The following is a 9,251-nucleotide window of genomic DNA, read 5'->3' as shown; positions in this document are numbered from 1 at the left end:
GGGGGGAAAAACGTGTAAAAGGAAGTTGTAGAATCATAGATTTAGGAAACCGAAGAGAAGGAAAGATCCTTATGGCAAGAGAAGGAATGAGCAAAGAGTCCCTCCTTCCTTACCTCCCCAACTTTGAACCTGTTACTGATGTCTTGTTCTCTATGGATGATTTATGGGCAGAACTGTTTTATGTATTATGTGCTAACTTGACCCTGAGTAATTTCTTGTGTCTCAGTGGTGGCATACTGCATATTTTATTTCTTATTTTAAAAACAAGGTTTTATTTACTTATTTACTTGAGAGAGAGGAGCAGAGGGGGAGGGACAAGCAGACTTCACGCCCAGCACAGAGCCCGACCGTGGAGCTCCATCTCACGACCCTGAGATCATGACCTGAGCCCAAGTCAAGAATTGGACGCTCAACCAACTGAGCCCCCCAGGCGCCCCGGTGACATACTGCATATTCTAGTTCTAACTGTTCTAAAACTGTTGCTCAGATACCATCCCATGCCCTGCATCTCGGATTTTTCTGGATCTTGTGGTAAGGGCGATGGTACTCGAAGCGCTGAAGACCTCAGGTGAATGGTTTCCAGACCCTCTCCCTTTCACATCAATCAGTTTCAACATGATCAAAGGAAGTAGTCTGCCCAGCCAGCCTGGTCCTGCCTGGGTATTTGGGTCCCTTACTGCTCCACTAATTGGGATCCTTCTAAAAGATCTGGCTACTCAGTTACCCATTGTCTCGGGTGGTGAGGTATGGCTGGCCTCTCTGGCCAGATGTGCTAGCTGCATCTTGTAGTGCCCCAGAGAGCCAGGTTTCAGGGGCCCTTTATTTGCTGTTTCTGAAAGGACTGAATATGTCTGTGTTCTGTGCTGCATGTGTTGCTTCTGGCTGCTTGCAGCAGGCTGAGTGAGCCAAGCACTGCAAATATTTGTTTAAGGTAGTTGTTATCCAGAATCTCTGATGTCAAGGGAAGTAAAATTAATGCTAAAAGCAGGAAGAGTCTCTCGTTGGCCTTTGGAATGCACGTGGCTGGACTTGATTCATTCCACATGTTTGGTAACCTTCCTGAGTTTACAGGAACACTTAATAACATTTTAAGCTCTTTCCTAGTAGAAGGAAGAGGTTACTGTCCTTCCCGCTGGTAGTCAGCAAACATGTTTCTGGAACTCTGTGGCATATTGGAAAGAGGACTGGGTTGAGGGTCAGAGCACTAGTTCTATCAGATAGCAACTTGGTGAACTTGGACACCTGGGTCTCAGTGTTCTCATTTGTGAAATGGAATGTTGGAGTAGGGCAAGTGATTCGCAGACTTTCACGTGCATTGGATTCGCCCAGAGGGCTTGTTAAGTCACAGACAGCTGGGTCCATCCCTCAGAGTTTCTGATTCAGGTGGAGCCTGAGAATCTGCATTTCCATAAATTCCCAGGTGATGCTGAGGTGGCTGCTGTAGGGACTGCACTTTGAGAACCGTTGGACTAGATGATCTCCCCGAGGCTGTCTCTTTGTGAAATGACTCTGTAGAGCATGGAGCATGGTGGGGAATAGCCAGAGAATATAGAAGGCCGGCTCTGAGGCTGTCTTTTAACCAGAGTAAGAGGTAGCATCCAGCGTGTGACCCAAGGGGCACCGAAAATTAGTTCTTTTCCCAGCCTGCTATGAGCCTGGAACCTCTACCACAAGTCTCTTGGTTGGCTTCCAGTCCCTGTTAGAACCTAAGGGGTGGAATGGTGATAGAAGCCAACCAGGTCATCTTTGAAGCAGGGTATATTGCAAGAATATAAATGCTGACAGTTATTGGCAAAGTAAACTGACACTGTTTCATAAAGGCTGGCATCGGTGCTTTCTTTACCCACTTTTATTATTTTTTAAAGATTTTATTTATTTGAGAGAGAGACAAGTGGGGGAGCAGCAGACAGAGGGAGAGGGAGAAGCAGGTTCCCTGCTGAGCAAGGAGCTCAACCCCAGGACCCTGGGATCATGACCTGAGCCGAAGGCAGACGCCTGACCAACTGAGCCACCCAGGCGCCCCTATCCACCCACTTTTATCAAAAACTCACTGTGTACTGGATACTCTACTAGGTGCCTCATGTGAGCCATTCTATATAATAGTCACAAAATTTATACAAAATAGTACTGACTTATGAGGAAACAGATTCAGAGTGGTCAAGTGGCTAGCTCATGGTCACATAGCTAGTAAGTAGCAGAGAACAGAGTTAGGATGAAAACCTCTGATACCAAAGGTAGAAACTTTAAAAATCGACTTTATTGAGTAATCATTTACATACAATAACCTGTACCTATTGAAAGGATACCACTGAATGAGTTTTGACACATGAATATACCTGTGAAACCTCCACCAGTGATCATAATACAGAACACATCCATCACTTCCAAAAGTTTCCTCCTTCTGTGTGACAGTCTTTCCTTACCCCCTGCCCAGCCTCAGGCAACTACTGGTCTTATTCCTGGTGCTCCAGATTAGAATACATTTCCTAGAATTTTATATAAACGGAACTGTACATTATGTAGTAGTTTTTTGGTCTGTCTTCCTTCACTCAGAGCACTTTGAGATTCATCCATATTGTTGCATCTATTTCATTCCTTTTTATTGCTGAGTAGTATTTCATTGTAGGGTTATATCACAGTGTTCATTCATTCACTTGTTAATGGGGATTTTTTTCCCCTGGTTTTTGGTTGTCATGAATAAAGCTCTGTGAATATTTGTGTACAGGTCTTTGTGGGGACATATATTTTCATTCTCTTAGGGAAGTGACTTTCAGTTTCAGCTCTGACATGTAAGGAGATTGGAAGTCATTGCTCCCATCCTTACAGGAAAAACTGGGCAAGCTGGAAATCAATGACTTTTTTGCGACCCATCAGAGAACTAAGGTCAGAGGGCAAACAGCCACCCCTAAATCTGTAGAGACAGGTACACATAGGGAGATACAGCATTTGCGATTTGCTTACATGGAGCAGAAGGCACTGGACTTCATAGATAGTAGGACCACTTACTTGACTAGTAATTTTGACAAATTGCTGGAGTCCATACGTAGGCCAGCATGGGAGTGAGAAAACTCCTGGGGGCCACAGTCGAAGGCAGACCCCCACAACTAGTATGATTGTTCCCTCTGGGAACTCCATCAGTCTCTCAAAGTGAGGACCTGGGAAAGGTGCCTTCCTGGCCCTGGCTGGCTGGGGAGATGAGGAGCCATTGCCACACACACTGGAAGTCTGCTCCATGACAAAGTCCTCCTTTCCAGGGAAAAACCTTTACCCCTGGGTGATATGGAAACTGTACCTCACCTGGGAGAAGGGCATTGCTCCCTACCCCCTTTCCAGCTGACTCCAGAATTCCTATCACACTTAAGAAGCAAGACAAGCAAAAACAAAAGCAATAAGACAGTCACAAGGGGACAGGATTTTAAGGAAATAGATTGGCAATGCTGCAGCTAGGGTGGGGACTGGGGGACAAAGCAGGGGAAGAAAAGCTATGGCCCTGGAGGAGGGACAGAAATACCTGTGAAGGCCACATCCCAGAGATGCTGGACCACTCAAGGACTGAGACTTACCAGAAGAGTATAGAATGCCCCCCACAACTCCTTCCACACCAACCAGCCTCTAGTATACTGACAGTGGGTTACAGCTGAAAGAGCTGCAGGACACAGATGCTCTCTAAGGAGGAATACTTGGGGAAGATCAAAATTAAGATGAGACAAAAACAAGGACACCAGAGCAGTTTGAGGCCTTTAATACCTATTAGTGACAACACACCTTAAACACAGTCTGCTTTCTACCCACATTAACATACACTACACCTATTTGCTTTTTTTCCTACTGACATAACACGTCTGGGGTTCAGCCCAAAATTACAAGGTATGCCAAAAGGCAATCAAGAGTAGTTTGAAGAAACAAAGTAATCAAAACCAGACTCAGACATGACACAGGATTTAAAGTATTTAATTTAAAGGAACTATGAGGATTTATGGGGTGCCTGGGTGGCTCAGTCGGTTGTGTCCAACTCTTGATTTCAGCTCAGGTCATGATCTCAGGGTCGTGAGTTCAAACTCCATAATGGGCTCTGTGCTGGGTGTGGAGTCTGCCTAAGGTTCTCTCTCTCCCTCTCCCTTTGCCCCTCTCCCCCCAGCTCATGCTCTCTCTCACAAAAAATAAATAAATAAATAAAATAAAAAATAAAAAAATAAAGTAACTATGAGGATTTAAAATAACTGTGATAAAAATAGACTCAAAATGGTTGAAAGACCTAAATGTGAGACAGGAGTCCATCAAAATCCTAAAGGAGAACATAGACAGCAACCTCTTCGACCTCACCCACAGCAACTTCTTCCTAAAAACATCGACAAAGGCAAGGGAAGCAAGGGCAAAAATGAACTATTGGGACTTCATCAAGCTAAAAAGCTTTTGCCCAGCAAAAGAAACAGTCAACAAAACCAAAAGACAACCGACGGAATGGGAGAAGATATTTGCAAATGACATATCAGATAAAGGGCTAGTATCCACAATCTATAAAGAACTTATCAAACTCAACATCAAAAGAACAAATGATCCAATCAAGAAATGGGCAGAAGACATGAACAGACATTTTTCCAAAGAAGACATCCAAATGGCCAACAGACACATGAAAAAGTGCTCAGCATCACTCGGCATCAGGGAAATCCAAATCAAAACCTCAATGAGATACCACCTCACACCAGTCAGAATGGCTAAAATTAACAAGTCAGGAAATGACAGATGTTGGCGGGGATGCGGAGAAAGGGGAACCCTCCTACACTGTTGGTGGGAATGCAAGCTGGTGCGGCCACTCTGGAAAACGGTATGGAGGTTCCTCAAAAAGTTGAAAATAGAGCTACCCTATGACCCAGCAATTGCACTACTGGGTATTTACCCCAAAGATACAAATGTAGGGATCCGAAGGGGTACATGCACCCCGATGTTTATAGCAGCAATGTCCAAAATAGCCAAACTCTGGAAAGAGCCAAGATGTCCATCAACAGATGAGTGGATAAAGAAGATGTGGTATACACACACACACACACACACACACACACACACACACAATGGAATATTACACAGCCATCAAAAGGAATGAAATCTTGCCATTTGCAATGACGTGGATGGAACTGGAGGGTATTATGCTGAGCGAAATAAGTCAATCAAAGAAAGACATGTATCTCATGATCTCACTGATATGAGGAATTCTTAATCTCAGGAAACAAACTGAGGGTTGCTGGAGTGGTGGGGGGTGGGAGGGATGGGGTGGCTGGGTGATAGACATTGGGGAGGGTATGTGCTATGGTGAGTGCTGTGAATTGTGTAAGACTTGAATCACAGACCTGTACCTTTAAAACAAATAATACATTTTATGTTAAAAAAAAAAAGAAGATAGCAGGAAGGGAAGAATGAAGGGGGGGAAATCGGAGGGGGAGACGAACCATGAGAGACTATGGACTCTGAGGAACAAACTGAGGATTCTTGAGGGGAGGGGGGTGGGGGGATGGGTTAGCCTGGTGATGGGCATTAAAGAGGGCACATACTGCATGGAGCACTGGGTGTTATATGCAAACAGTGAATCATGGAACACTACATCAAAAACTAATGATGTAATGTATGGTGATTAACGTAATAAAATAAAATAAAAAAATAAAGTAACTGTGATATGTTACTTTAGGACTCTAATGGAAAAAGTAGACAACATGCAGGAACAGATGGGTAATGTAATCACAGAGAGGAAGATTATAAGAAAGAGTCAAAAGAGGGATGCCTGGGTGACTCACTCAGTTAAGCGTCTGCCGTCTGCCATCTGCCTTTGGCTCAGGTCATGATCCTGGGGTCCTAGATCGAGTCCTGTGTAAGGCTCCTTGCTCAGCAGGGAACCTGCTTCTCCCTCTGCCTGCCAGTCCCCCCTGCTTGTGCTCTCGCTCTCGCTCTGGCAAATAAATAAATAAAATATTTTTTAAAAAGAGTCAAAAGGAAATACTAGAAATAACACACAAAAAATGAAGAATGCTTTTTTTTTTTTGAGAGGGAGAGAGAGAGAGAGAGGCAGGGAAGGGGCAGAAGGAGAGGGAGAGAGAGAATCTCAAGCAGGCTCCTCACCCAGCATGGAGCCCCACATGGGGCAGGATCCCATGACCCTGCCCCATGAGATCATGACCCAAGCCGAAATCTAGAGTGAGAGGCTCAACCAACTGAGCCACCCAGGCGCCCCCCCCCCCCGCCGCTCCTTTTAGAAATGCTTTTGAGAGGCTCAGTGACAAACTTGACACAGCTGAGGAAAGAATCAGTGAATGTGAAGATAGGGCACTAGAAACTTACCAAACTGAAATGCAAAGAGAAAATAAGTAATGACTAATAATAATAATAACAGAACAGAAAATTTAAGAAATGTGGTACAATATTGAAAGGTATGACATTTCTCTTAGTTAAGTATCTATGGTAGGGGCGCCTGGGTGGCTCAGTCGTTGGGCATCTGCCTTTGGCTCAGGTCATGATCCCAGGGTCCTGGGATCTAGCCTCACATTGGGCTCCCTGCTCAGCGGGAAGCCTGCTTCTCCCTCTCCCACTCCCCTGCTTCTGTTCCCTCTCTCGCTGTCTCTCTCTCTGCCAAACTAATAAATAGAATCTTAAAAAAAATCGATTGTAGACAGAATTCTGAGATGGCCCCCAAGATTCCTGCTCCCTGGTCTATGCATCCTGTGTAATCTCTCCATTGAATGTGTGTGGGCCCTGTGAATATGACTAGAGATCACTCCTATGATTAGGTCCCATTATATGGCAAAGGTGAAAGGATTTTGCAGATGCAGTTAAAGTCCCTAATTGATTTGAGTTAATCAAATGGATATTATTCTGTGTAGGCCTGACTTAATCAGGTGAGCACTCTTAAAAGAGTGTCTAATAGTCCGAGAGGCCATCTTCTGGCTTGCAAGAAGTGAACTGCTGTGAATTATGCAACTGTAAAGATATGAATTCTGTAGACAACCACATAATCTTGGAGGAGGACCCCAAACCTTAGATGAAATTGCAATTATGGTTGACACCTTGATTGCAGCCCTGTGAAACACTGAATAGGGGACCAGTTAAGCCACACCCAGACTCCTGAACCATGAGAAATGTGAGATTATAAATTCGGGTTGTTTTAAACCACTAAGTTTGTAACAATTTATTATGCAGTGTAGAAAAATTAATGCCTTACCCATGGATTGAATTCTGGGGTCACAGGATAATGTGTATTTAACTTTTTAAGAAACTGCTAAACAGTTTTCCAAAGACTGTTTATCTTTCTACATCCCCACCAGCAATGTATGAGAGTTTCATTTGCCAGCAATTGATATTGTCTGTCTTCTTAATTGTAGCCATTCTAGAGGGATAGCTCATTATGGCTTTAATCTGCCTTTCTTTGTTGACGATCTTTTCACATGCTTATTGGCCATTCTTGTATCTTCTTTTGGGAAGTGTCTGTTCAAATATTTTGCCCATGTCTTAATTTATTTATTTTTCTTATTCTTTATATAGTCTGGATAAATGTTCTTTGCCAGATTTGTATATTGCAAATATTTTCTCTCATTCTGTGGCTTGAGTTTTCATTTTCTTAGTGGGGTCCCGAACCATGTGAGAGTAAGTTATTATATATCATCATGATCACAGCTTTTTAATATTTCAGCAGATATTTCCTAAGAATAAGGATATTCTCTTACATAACCACAGTATAATTAGCAACTTCAGCAAACTGAACACAGATACAGTATTTAATCTACTGACTCTGCCAATTTTTGCAATTGATTAAGTAGTGTTCTTCATTGCCTTATTTGCCCCTCCAGTATAGGATCCGATCTAAAGTCAGGGTGCTTTTAGTTGTCATGTCTCTTTTGCCTCTTTTAATCTGGAATGTTTCCACAGCCTTTGGTATTTTTTTTTTTTTTATGGCATTGACATTTTCGAAGAATAAAGTCCTTTTACAAAATAGAGCATTCCTCATTTTGGGTTTGTCTGTTGTTTCCTTGTGGTTAGATTCAGGTTATGCATCCCTAGCTGGAAAACTACCTAACTGGTGCTAGGTCCTTCTGAGGGCATCCCAGAGACTGGTGATACCCATCTGCCCCTCCTTGGTAATGCTAATCTTCATCACCTTGTCAGAGTGTTATCCAATTTATTATATGCTTACAGCTTTCTTTTTCCCTCACAAATAATAAGCAATCCATGGAAATAGTGTTCCAGGCAAAGGATATAGCAAGTATAAAGGCCCTGAATCAGGCATACGCCTGTAGTGTTGGGAAAACAGCATGGGAGCAATACGGCCAAAGCAGAGTGAGTGAGAGTGAGACAGTCTAAGAGGCCACAGAGGTAGGAGGTGGCTGACCGTAAGGGCTGTAGAGGCTTTTGTACAGAATTTGGTTTCATACTGACCAGTTGAGGGAGCTACCAAAGGTCAGAAAGGAATGATCTATCATTTTTTTTTTTGGTTACTGCTGTTTAAGGGCCCCAAGTTTGGAGGGCCTAGGTTTCAGTGAAACAATCCAGTTCCAGAACTGGGCAGCAAGTGGAGACTTGAATTAAGGGACAAGACAGAAGCTTAATGAAGTGCTGGGGCCCCAGGTCTTAGGTGGCCCAACAGGATGTGCTGGTGAACTCCTGAGCGCTGTTAGAGGAACCCTTTGTTTGGTCTTTGCCACTGGTCTGCAGAAGAGTTAGAATCTAAGTGGGGCTCAGCCTGTGGATGGGAGCAATGATCCCTTGGGGAGGAGATGGGGGCCGCGGGGATCCAGAGCCAGGCTGGTCCCAATCCCTAGCAGCCAACTCTGTTTTCCAAGGTGAGAACTCGACAAATTGGATTTGCTTATCGATCTTCATGGTAGAAGTCCAGTGGCCTCCTCTCTCATGCCAAGTATTAATTCCTACTTTTCACTCCCTCCCTCATTTGCCAAACATGTAGTAAGTACCACTTGTGTACCAGATGACACATGTCTGTGGAGACAGATCCTTGGGGGTAATGCCTTGCTGTTGTTAGCCAAACTGAAGAAGTGATTCAATGATACCAATTCCAGGGTCAACTAATAACTAGTGAGGGCATATATTTTTCAGTGGGGGAGGGGGTGAGAAGGGTGTAGGGAATGAGGAGTTTTCAGTAGATACAGTATAGGGTGGAGATTAAGAATGTGGGCTCTAGGGGCGCCTGGGTGGCTCCGTTGTTAGGCGTCTGCCTTCGGCTTGGGTCATGATCCCAGGGTCCTGGGATCGAGCCC

This window comes from Callorhinus ursinus, unplaced genomic scaffold, assembly GCF_003265705.2.
Source record: "Callorhinus ursinus isolate GAN/ISIS: 27379988/994484 unplaced genomic scaffold, GSC_fseal_2.0 scaffold33, whole genome shotgun sequence".
In the NCBI taxonomy this organism is placed as follows: Eukaryota; Metazoa; Chordata; class Mammalia; order Carnivora; family Otariidae; genus Callorhinus; species Callorhinus ursinus.
Note: the sequence above shows the minus strand (reverse complement) of the source record.